This window comes from Caloenas nicobarica, chromosome 3 (genome assembly GCF_036013445.1).
Source record: "Caloenas nicobarica isolate bCalNic1 chromosome 3, bCalNic1.hap1, whole genome shotgun sequence".
In the NCBI taxonomy this organism is placed as follows: Eukaryota; Metazoa; Chordata; class Aves; order Columbiformes; family Columbidae; genus Caloenas; species Caloenas nicobarica.
In genome coordinates this window covers 79,138,288-79,151,105 of record NC_088247.1, presented here as the reverse complement: position 1 = coordinate 79,151,105, position 12,818 = coordinate 79,138,288, and positions in this window count along the sequence as shown.

Sequence of the window (12,818 nt, the reverse complement as noted above, 5' to 3'; positions counted from 1 at the left end):
TCTAGTTGTCAAGCTATAGAGAAACTTCTGGAAATGGTTGCCGCCTTCTCTCCTCTCCAACACCATGGACCATCATTAAATGCAAATATAATGAGCTCAGTTCAAAATTAAAGAATCATTTATGCATAAACACTTGTGTTAGATTTTTCCTTTTATAAACATAGTATTGGTGGAAGGTGGTAGTGGAAAAGTCTCCTTTTCCTCTAGAAACCAGATGTTTAAACTGTGTTTAAATAATTTCTAAACAATTACAAGCATTATCCACATGAATTAACAGTCCTAGCTTATCTGCAGCAAGATAACATCTCATGAGGCTCATTAAAGTCATAAATCCATCCCAGGGGCAGCTCCTTCCCTGTGAAGTACAATAATCTCCTTTGATATTGGTTACTTAGCTCTAAACTGGCAGGCAACACACATGGATAATTAGGGAACTGGTTGAAACTCCACAAGTGAGTGGAATATGTGTTTTAGGGTGAGCTAAAATGATGCCTAAATTTCTATCCCATTTAAAGACAAACAATAAGAGATCCCTGAGGTGTGACACTGGATGCTTCATGTCAGAAGGTGGTGGGAATTGACAGCAACCTGCACATCAGTGGTACCTCTATGATACTTCCCAAAAATCACTTCTATGACCCCACCATTTCTCTTTGCTGTAGGTAGCTTCAACTCTATGTTTTAGGTGGTGACAGTACAACATAAAATAGAGATTTAATCAATATCACCAGAACTTTGTGGTGGACACAGAAATGAAAACCCAGTTTGTAGTTCTGGCACCTAACCCATGGCACTCAGTGAATGATAGTGAAGCTTCAAACATGCACTTTTGCCTGGTGCTGCCACTAATCGCATCCAGTTTACTATAGTCTCACCTTGTGTAACTTGTCCAAACCAACAACAACAAAAAAAACCCACCCACAAATCTGTAACTAAGTCTTCTCAGGGGAGCTCACCTAATGTCAAAGACTTGGAGGTAAGAGTAGTTTGACATGCGGACAACAGCACCAGAGTCTGCTGCCAGGAAGAACAGAGGGGAACCAGAAGATGACTTTGATTTAGGACCCGCTTACCATAACAGTGTTGGCAACATTATGCTGAGTAACATTTCTAGTGACAATGGGCGCAGGCAGCAAAAAATGAATCCCAGTGGAATGAGTTTTAATGTTAAATAGCAACCGGTCACTAGGCTCTCTCAGGAGACGTAAGTGAAAAACCATGTTTCTCTCATTTTGGAGAAGTTCATTCCAGAGAAGCCTACAGCCTCCAGGTGGTGCAAAAGCAAGACTTTGAACAGGTGAACTTAGCACAAAGCTCCATGCAGAAGCTTCTGCTGCTGCCACACTTCATGACAATAAATTACGAGCAGTTTTAGCTGTTTCCCCTGGTGGCTCTGCTATTTGGCCTCCTTTTCCTTCATCATAACAATTTTGTGTTGTTTATACAAGCTTCAAGATGCAATAAATTACTGTGTTTTGTGCAAATATATTTTTTCCTGCCTGTATAATGAGCTCTATTTGTTTGTTTCTGATGTTATATTATTAGCTTAGTTAAATCTATCTACAAATTTCAGTGTTAGAATGAAAAAGAACAATACCACACTAATGCAAACCTCTTCACTTCCATCGGGTACACGTTTGTTAGAAAACTAACTTTGTTTTCCATTGTTCATGAGTCTACAGTTTCTTCACTGCTTTGCAGATTACAATGAGCGCATTGGTTTTTCTGATGTACACACATATAAAACTGCAAAAGAGCTCTGCAGTGACAAAACCTGCATACTAATACCCTAGCTGGTGTGTCAAGGGGCTGCTTGTAGGCACTAATCTTTACTTAGAGCTAAAAGAAACTGAGCCTTCATTTTGGAGTAAATTAGGAACGTGGCAGGGGCTACTAGACCAAATACAAATATTTAGGTCAAAAAGCTCCTTCAACTGTAAAAGCCAGCAGTCCATGCTTACACCAAAACTAACTCCGAGCTCACTAATTGAGCAATTTCTGCCTCTAGTACTACGAAAACTTCTAGGAATTGCAAACCTTGGAGCAAAGACTTTGGAGCAGAACAACAAAAACACATACTTGAGCATCCCAGTACACGCCCTTTGATCAGAATTATCTCCTGAAACGGCAAAAAATCCTTTGGCCCAATGGCCTACATAGTACAGTAGTGTAACTGCCAGTGCCCCTAATTATAACAGTTGTTTTTAACTTTAATCACATGGACATCATCTGCTTTCTCTAGAGTTTTGTCAGGCTACCTCCTACCACACATTACTTGGAAACTTTTGAGAGGGGAGATAAGGGTGCTTGCTGGCCTTCCATTTGGTGAACATGAAAGTCAAATGCAGTGCTATAGCAAGGAGAGAAGATATAGTCCAGAAGGAAGGCAATGCAACTAGAGGGAGAGTATTTGCCAGGTTAATTAGATGACGTGGCTCAGATTATAGCAGGTAACATCTATACCACTCAATCTATCATAACAAAAGGAAGGAGAAATACAAAACCAGAAATTTAGATTCCTCTTATCCTTGCAAATACTGAAGTGGAGTTTATTGGCCTGGGTCCACACGCTTCTGTAGTTCATGGAATACAAACTCTGTACTGAATTCTGTACTTTGGGGCCTTTTGACTACTAATTGCAGAGAGTTCATTACAAGCATCATTGTCTGAGTGCAAAACAGTTTGAAGAGGACAGATAGAGGTAAATTCTAAACATAAAACCAAAGAACCAGAACAAAGATAACAGATAAAAGCCCTAAGAATGAAAGGCGAAGATCACAGAAGACAGACAAAACCCTGGGATTCCCGGGCTGGCTGGGACTGTCATGGCTCTTTTGTCATGCTGGTGGTAATGTTCATCTAATACCTCCAGCACTGCTGGAGGAAAGCCCACCAGAGCTTTCTTATGAACATGATAGTGCAAACAATTAGATCTATTTATTGAGTGCTTGTGGAAGAGGCAGTTTGATGTTAGCACTCCATACCCAAAGCAAAGAAAAACCCATAACACAGCAGAATACCTCATGCCTCCATTCTGACATGAAGACAGTGCTTTTAAAACATGTACTGAATATGCCTTTAATCAGTGCTTTGCATTTATGTATCACAGCAGTGAGCTATTTTTAGCCCCTTTTCTCATTACCCTATCTATAGCTTTCCCCGGGACTTTTTCAACATTTCACACTTGAAAAGAATGGGACACAGCTATCAGCCTGTCCATTCAACAGAGGGTAGCCTAATCATCAGTGAGACAATCTAGAGTTTCAGAATTCCCTGTTCTCCTCCTTTCACTTCTCTTACCTAATAGCTCACTGACCATTCCTGAAAAAAAGAACGTATTAGGCTTGGATGAGCTTTGCTCTTCCTAAGCGTCTCAGAACGTGGCTATAGCACTGTCCTAGGAATAATAAATAAATAAAGAGATTGAACATCCTCCAGCAGACTTTAGATGTGAAAACAGATCTCGCACTTGTGCTGCTTTTATCACAACATCATCTCAGTCCTGATATTTTAAAATCAGAGGCCAGACCTGCATTTTCTGGAGGGACTAGAGTCTGTTAACCAGGTTCTAAAAATATTGCTGTCCCCCTTGGACAACCAATATTTCTTCTGGATTCCAAGGAGACTTTGATGTGAGCTAGAGGCAGAGTTGCACAGCTGAGACTTCTGACCGAACAAATATGCACCAGCTCAATAAAGGTAGTTTCTAGAATATTGCAGTTCAGAGTCCGTTTTTCTTGCATATTCAAGACATTAATAATAATTTTTATCCATCATAGAAATTCAGTAAGAGCTTCAGAATTGATCCTTGATCAAATTACAGGACTAAAGTCAATGTGAACAGTAATCCATTTTCTGTGGCCAGTGAACTTGTACTTTCTTATCTCAGGACCTACTTTGGGCAGACATTTGAAAACGCTGTCATATTGTTTTCCCCAGCACTTGTAATTCCACTTCAAGCATTTTAATCAATATCTGATCTTAAGTCTCCAACACTATGAAACAATGGTTAAGGATCGCCCAGTTGAATAATACTGTATTAAAAATAAACTCCAGGTGTCTTCAATTACATATTAAAGGATAAAGTCTCAGAACCTGTAGTAAACAAGCACCAAAGGATTTTACATGAAAGTGAACATTAAGTATGCAAAGATAAGAGCTATCTTAACTGTATGACTCCAAGTTCATGCATTTGTAGCATCATATTTAGATGATTTTAAAATTGGCTTAAGAAATTAAAGCAGCCCCATGCTTAGTAGTGAAAAAATTAATTTGAGGTGAAAGTCTTGTTCTGTCATGATTGCTTTCTCTCTGAAGTTCACATACCCTCACTCAGAACACAAGACAGTCTTATGAGAAGTGCTTGCACAAACCCTTCCAGTCCTTCAGTGACTTTTGAAGGACCCAAGTCTAACCTTTCTCTCTCAGCTTTTACTTCCATTTCTCCTTGTTGACTGGCTCAGTGAAACTAGAATAAAGTCTTCGGGATGAGTCTTCAGCAGAGCACAGAGTAGGAAAAACATCCCTGGTGTGACCTGCTCCACCCAGCTCTTGGTTCACTCCAAGTCATCTCCTGTTGGTATCTGTGTACTCTGTGCTTACAGACAGCTGGACACACTGCTTTCACTAAAAAAAAAATAAATCAGGCAGCTCATCTGATCTTATGTGTCCTGCTAGAAGCCAAGCTGAAGCCGCCATGCATCTAATTTCAAAGCAATTTACAATTTCCTCAAACTTTGTGTTTGAGATAAATGCGTGTGCTTGTCTACAACAAGCCGTGAACACGAAATAATTTCAGTATTGAAGAGTACTGAGCTACCTGAATGCTAAGCATTGTTTTACTTGATATAATGTCAAGGCTGACGTTGGCACATACATACTCTTTTTGTTAAGAGGGAAAAAAATGCATTTGAACAGCGGGGAAGGCAGATCTGACTTTGCAATACTTTCCAAAATACCATCCACTTGCCTAGGATAAATGAGGTTTTAACAAGCTCTTTTAAAAAAGAAAAAAAATAATTTCTCTCTTCTCTTGCATGCTTTGATCAGCTGTGAAGAAATTTAAAAGGCCATCACTGTTTGGCTTTAGCATTAAAATCCTGTTGAGATGAATGGTACAGTTAACACCTCTGAAAGCATTTGCTTGACTGTTCATACAGTCCAGAATATCATCTTAAAGTTTTTTTTTTTATAGTTGGTACTTAAATATCAGTAAGTGTCTGAGACATTAAACTGAAAAATTGTTCTAATATACAAAATGCAACCTACAGACAATTTTTTTTGCCAGACAGTACCACATAGCTTTTCACCATCCCGGCCTGATCTGGGAAGCTCAAATATCACTCTGGAGCTAGAAAGATTGCATCCAAGTTTATTTTTAAGCTAAAGGGCTTCAAAAATTAATAAATGAAATGAAATGAAACTTTCTTTTCCTAATTCCTAACTGCTCAATTGTTAATTTTAATTACAAAGCCATGATAGAGTACAGTAGAATCAAACTGTATTCTAGTGTTTGTTTGTCTACTCCTTATACTAAACAGAAGATGCACAAATATTGAGGAGAATTTAGGCAGGTACTGCAGTTACGTAAGAGTTAATATCTGAGCTTGTTTAGGTCTTAAGTAGTTTTTGGAAAAGCTTGATCAGTTACAACAAGGGCTGTTTGCCAGAATGTTGTGGAAATAATGTATTTATGGATATCTAATATATCTTTTCCCAAGATAGGAAGTTCAGAAAATATCAAGTCAGCTGCTTTGTGTGTATCTACTACTGCCTGTTTAGGACTACTTTAGAAGATGAACTAGTGTATTCAACAGTTCACCTACTGCAGTTCATCATCCAAAAGGGACACAGGGAAGAGCTCAGTGCTCCATCATCACACTTTGGATGCTTTCTGGAGTCCCAAGCTGGCTGAGGGTGCTGCAGCCTCAAGTAAACACACCCAGTGAAAGAGATATAGAATTGCTAGGATCTGGAGTTAGGCATATCCTCTGAGATTGTTGAGAAGCTAATTCAGCTCTGACTCAACAGGCTTCAACAGTCTTCATAGAGCTTTCAGAATACTCTTCTTTAGATTATCTGTCTTCAGGAGTGAGAAAAAAATAAAGTGGCATAAAGGAGGTCTGGCAATTTTACCTTCTGCTTTTCTTGAAGCACAGGAAGAAAGGGCAATCTGAGAAACTAGTATGCACAGGAAAATAAACGCAGACTGCTTAGAGAGGTTCCTTTTATTGAGCTTTTTTGAAAGCTTTCATGGCTCCACAAGACAGATCTCTTAATTTTGCAGTTCCATCAAAGCAGTGTTCACTAGTGCAGAGATCTTACAGACTTTATACTGCAGCTTGTAAGACACAGCACAATACTTGGTTTCCAACCAAAGGATCAAACATGGTTTACCCAAACAGGCAGTTTGAAATAGAATGGGTTATTGCTCAAATGATTCCCTCACCAGTGATAATAGCCTAGAGTATCCCCAGTCAATGTTGAGCACACAGATTGCATGCCAAAGCAAGCCTTATTAATAGCCTTATGTTACTCCTCCTTCTCACACCAGATAGGAGTAAAGGCTCCAACAATAACCTGCCAGTCCCACTTTTCCTTTTCGAATATCAAGTTCTCTTATACAAAGAGGAAACAAGCAGGACTTTGGGGTAAGCCAGTGGAGACCTGCAGTCTGTTTTCATTTGCAATACAGTTTGAGACATCTGGAAGGTTTCTCTTTACTAATGCAGCTTATGCAATTTTTATTTTCCACATTAAACAGCTATACTTCAATATTCTGTGTGTCAAAGTTACATATCCTACTTCTTCATAACACAATGAGTATTTGTATTCCAGTAGCAACTATTTATAGGTTCTATGAACACAAAGAGAAAAAATAGGGTATCTGTATTTCTTGCTAAGAGTTTAAAAAATTCTTAGTATGTTCCTCCTGTTAAACCAGGTAAACTGTAATGCTAGCAGCAGAATGTAACTGTTAGAGGTCACTGTTTCAAAGTTTTTATAGCTCAGTTATGCATTGTGTATGTGATAAATGACTTCCTCTTCCAGCTTAATCAAGATTAAGTGTTTGAACCACAAATACCCTCTATTCTCATATTACTGAAAACAATTATACAAGTACAAAGAAATTGCATATAAAAATAATTTAACTGAAAAGAGGAATCAGCAGTAATCCACTTAATCACTGAGTACTGCAGTTCTGTAGTAGAAACCAGTTAATATCCAGTGGTCACATGAACATCTTCCAGAGAGCTAGAAGTGTACCAAATGTGCATCAGCTTCTGAGAGGGGAGGTCAGTAAATGCATTTCTTCCTAAGGTCTGTTTTAAAATGAAGACTCAGGGGTTGTGGCTTTGCTAGCAATTAACTGTGTTTCTGTACTTTCCACAAGAAAGCCCTGTCCTAGATTCATTATCAGTATCCCTCAACATATCCCTAACAGAGCTTTGGCACAAGTTCCCCAGGCGTAGCCCAGCTGCAGGCACTTTCTGGGAACAGTTCCTCTGGCAGCCCAGGCTTTCCTTCAGCAGCCCTGTGCAGGCTGGAGCTCCAGCCTCTCTCAACCCTCACCAAAAACCTTGCTCTCATTTGCTTCCTCTCTCTTCCAGCCTCTGTTCACAGATCACAAAGCTAGCCATGGATTACTTCAGCTGAGGCAGAATTCCTAGTGAGAGTATTCAGGCAGAGCTCTTTCTACTCTGAAGATCATACCCATTGATAATAAGTGTTCATACAGATGCAATAAATCTAAAGTATATTTGGCGGAAACATAACGCTAACTGTTATTCTTTAAAGGAGACTATACTTCAGAGAGTATCACTACTGTTAAGAGCACATTATACTGTAGGTACTATTCTTATTAAATGTGATTTTTCCAAAATAAAAACTAATGCCTTATTCATTAAGTATCAATTAGGTTTTCTTTTAGCCTTATTCTTTCTATAAGTTATTGCATTGAAAAGGGTTATACGAAACCGGTGACATAATGTGCTTTTGGTACTGGTACTGTATTTTGTAAATCACACTCATAATTCAGCAGTACAACAGGTTCAACGCCTTCAGCTTCTGTGACTTACAATTTGAGGTGATGGCTGGTGTGGTACAGGCAAGGTTGTGGATTTTGTCCTTTCCTCTCTCACAAGCGTATCTTATGGCATGATCTCACCTCAGGACAGATTCCAAAACTAGCTTAAAATTGTGTATCTGTGTTGAAGGGTGCTTTACTATGATTAAAATATGTGCTTGTATCCCAAAAGACCTTGCATTTGAGTGAGGGAGCTGAGGTACAGTGGCGCATCACCCCATTGCTCACCAGCACTGGAGCCAGATATCCCTGCACAGTCTGGGATATGATGCACTCTTCAGAAGTCTCTAAATTACCAGTTTCTCACTGGATTCTTACCAGAAATCTTTTTAGAGCTATGTGGAAGGGAGAATGCGCCAAGGTCTCATTCACTGACAGCAGACCCAGAAAAACAAAGGACTGAATTCCAATTTCATTGCTCTGATTTTATGTTGTCCCATAATTGCAGAGCTTCATTTCCTGCCTATAAATTGAAAAGCTCATCACAATACATATTTGCAAGCATAATCACATACCCATGTAATTCAATCCTTACTGTATTTTGTACTGTGCATTAAATGGGTTGTATTAGAAAACAAACTCGATGGTTGTTAGTTCTTAGCACATTTAGGAAATTACATCAAGCTTAACACCATTGCGGAAGCATTTGACACAAATCTCAAACCAAATCTTAATACAAATCTCTATCATATGCCCTGTTCCGTAGTTCATCAATACCTATTTAAGTAGGAGAGGGAGTGCATGCCAATTTACTTACACTGAGAACAGCTTCTAATAGAGTTGTGCACCCCTCAAATAGTGTTTTATATGCACCTTAGTAAGTGTGTGCATGGGAAGCAGGAGGTAGGAGGCAGATTAAAAGCCTCTTCTCCAGAGAGTCAGTTGGATGCAGTTCCAAGGACAACTTTGTCTTCATTTTGCTCCAGAACAGCAGGGAGTGACTGAGATACTCTGCATATTCAGAATCCTCATCTGCAGGCATTTTGTATCCATGGACTGTGCAATGTAAGACCATGAAATTCTAACCATGGCTCTTAAACTCCATGAAAAACATAAGACTTAGCTTACTGGTGCAGCTGTCTGATCAATTAGGAAGGGAAGAAAGAAAACAAAATTTCTGAACTTCTAGTCTAAATTTCAAAAGAAGAACATGCTCCCTGTGGTCTGGCAAACTGTTCGAGAAATGCCTGACTAGAAAAAACAGTTCAGAGGAAGTAAAGTAATGTGGAGATCATACATACAGAATGCAGGTAAAGCCTTGAATACATACTCAGCTTCAATATATGATTAACCACATTCCTCCAGCAGCAGCACCTGTCTCAGGTGTGATCTTTGTTTCTGTTGAAACATCCAGTCAGCAAGAATATTTATTCCTTACTGCCCCAGTATATGCAGCTGTCTCCCTCAAATCCATCAGACCAATTCCTTTATTCACGCTGCTTCAATATTCCACCCCATTGCTTCCTGCTATGCAAGGGAGGTGTAACAATTGGAAGAGGGACCTGAACCTCTGTGTCTTACACAGTCCAGTCAGGTACAGCTTAGTTCTTCCCTTTCCAGTTCCCTCACAGGTTTTGCCTTATTTTCTTCTCTTAGTGTGAATTTACGAACACATTCTCCACCGGCAGACACATCTCCATTTTTACCTCTGGTATGGCTAATACGAAATGACAGAGTACTAACAAACTTAGCAAGAATGGTTGGTGTTCTCCAAGCTAGCCAATGGCAAGATACTTAACTTAGATCAATTTGTACAATACTCAGAAAATATTAGGTGGAAAGGGTAGGAAAGTGAGAAAAGTGCAAGTTATCTTGATACTATTTGCTTCTCCACCCTGAGAGAATCCATTATATCTTTGTTCCCAGATCTGTGCAATTCTTTGTAACTTGTACCATTATTAAAGCTTTATGAAAGACAAAAGAAAAAAACAAACGACAAGACTTCACGCAGCATAAGCCAGGATCCAACAGATGAGTTTAGATCTCTCCGGGATCCATGCAAACACTTCCTACAAGTTTCACAGCCTAACACCAACAGAAACACAATTGTCTTTCTGACCAAAAAAAAAAAAAGTCTCCTGGGTGAAAGTAAGGCTTCACTCAATAACTTTAAAAAAAAAAAATCTATAAAACAAATAGTGTAATCTTTCTTTAAAAGGCAGTTTGAGAAATTGTTTATTCTGATTATTTTAACATTGAATATCTTAAGTTGTGATTATAATTAGTGCAAGAACCTTGCAATAATAAGATAGCATAGAAAGCAGGGATTCATAACAAAGCTTTCGTTTCAACTGATAATTGCTGCAAGTCATTTCTTTTCACATCCAGCCTTTCACCATTGTGTTCCTAATATCCAAAACCCCAAGAAGCTAGGTTTATTTTGTACATTTTAAGCAGGGAAACTAGGGCAAGGAAACCACAGTGCCCTACACAGTGAACCAATGTGCTAACCTACCAAGGAGACAGGGCAAAGAGTTCCTCTGGACTGCTACACCAAACCAGAGGAAAAGATCACATGCAAGGGCAAGCTGAAGGACCCACACCAGTAGTCAATTATTCTATACCCACCAGTTGTCACTAGACTAGCAACTGGCAGCTTCCCAAAATGCGATTCTGCTGATTACAGTGCTGAGGAGGGGCTCAGAGCTGTAACCCCTGACCTGTGGTCACTCCACACCTCCTCCAGGAGCCCCCAGCTGCTGTGCTGCCTTTCATGGACACAGGCATCTCACTTTTCTCATAGCCACCTGCAGAAACCCCAAACAAGGGCTCTCCAGAGCTCAGTTTTCCCCCCAGGTTTTCTGTGGCACAGAAGCCCATCATACCAACACATAGCCCTAAGTAAGGGGCCACAAGTTAGCACTACAAGGTGCTGGAAGATACCAGAGCAAAAGTGCATGGGGATTTCATACCCATGGCTGGACCTCTAGAAGCTGCAGCCTTTAGCTCTATTGGGTTTGGCAGCCCCAGGAGAGCCTCATAGCTCCTGCAAGCCCCACAGCTCTGTCACTGCTTACATGGATTAAGTAGTTCTTCACTACCACCCAAAGAGCCTAAAGGTGAGTTCAGGCAGACAAAATGCTGCCAGAGAACAACAGTCTTAAGAGCTGCAATCAGTTCCCTCATCCATCTCCATGCCATCTGGCTGAACCTCTAGCCTTCCTTTTGGTTGGTATGAGGCACATAGAGAGTTGATTTTATAAGTCCCAGCCCTGAAACCCTAACACAGGGTATCAGATGCACACATCAGTGCCCTTATACCACTGAGAATCAAAAGTACTTGCCTGTGGCCTGGGAACATTGATCTCCCAAATGGGCAGGAGAAAAGAGAGGCAAAGACCAGATGGCCTGGATCCCTTGTCATTCATGTTACACACCACTACTTCTGGCCACTTAATTACTTGGGCAACGCCCTCTCAATGCTTACAGAATATGGATGTGCAAGCACAAGCAATACATATGTACATCAATGTTGCTTAAAATAAGATCATTTACTCCTTTCACAAGATCCTGCAATGGGCTCTGTTACCTTCATTTCCTTCATGCAGATCTCATATGAACTCTTCTCATTTTCCACCCTTGTCCAAGACTGCTTTCCTACCTTCCACACCCAACAGCCTTCCCTCAGTGCTCTCCAAGCAGCTTCTTCCACTACTGACCATCCCAAGCAACCTCCAACATCTCCACTAGCTGCTCACTTGTGCCTTGAGAGCTCCCTTTTAGAGCAGATGTGCTTAATTGGCAACTTGGGCAAGAGGAGGAAGCAAGCTTCTTTTAACCCTTTCCAGACTGCTACAGGGGCAAGAAAAGGGTGCTTGTACCTCCACATGGGTTACTACATGCCAAACTTCAGGTGTTATTGTAATTGCATCGCTAAGTGGACTGGTGTGACTGCTTGGCTAAACCACTGAAGGCAGAAGAACTTCTCTGTGGGCTGATGAGGCTGATATGGCAATACAGTATTCAGCCCCACTACTCTCATTGTTTTAAAGAAACTTTCAAAATAAATGAGTGCGAAGAACTATTGTGAAGTGATTCAAGGGCTGCAGAAAATTCCCCATAGTGAAAGACTTTAGGAGGTTGTTTATTTTGTCAACAAAGAGCTTGAGAGAAACATTCACTACATTACATGACTGTCTGCATGGAAATGAAAACAAACAAACAAAAATCCAACAGTATTAATGATTTCTGTAATCCAGAAGTATGAAAAATTTGAATGAGAAGGCTCATACTTTAACTTCATATGAAATGTAATTTTCAAGAAATCACTCACCGAGAAAATGAATGTATTGCTTCTTTCGGTTTTCATCTTCATTATTTCAGATGTTATAACTTGGTAGCACTTTCTTTTTTTAAATTCCTATAAAATCAATGTACCTCTATGCCATCAATAAAAATTATTATCTTAAAATTATAAATATTAGGATATTAATATGGTAAAACTTTATTAAACACACAAAAAATTAGGCTAATATGTGACTCCTGGTTACTTGCCTATTAATTATGACTTTGGCAGACAGCTAATTTTGAATATTTTTTCTAGAAAGGATGATAGGTTTCTAAAGAGATTTTAGGACTAAGAGGCTGGAGAGGGCTAGAAATAAGCTGCTTCTCAGAGGAAATACAGGTAAAGGGGTGTACTTTCCATTTTAGATATTAATCAGTTTATGGGAGATTCCTAGAGAGTCTGCTAAAAAAGTTAATGGGTTTTCTCTCTGGCAGATCTCCTTAG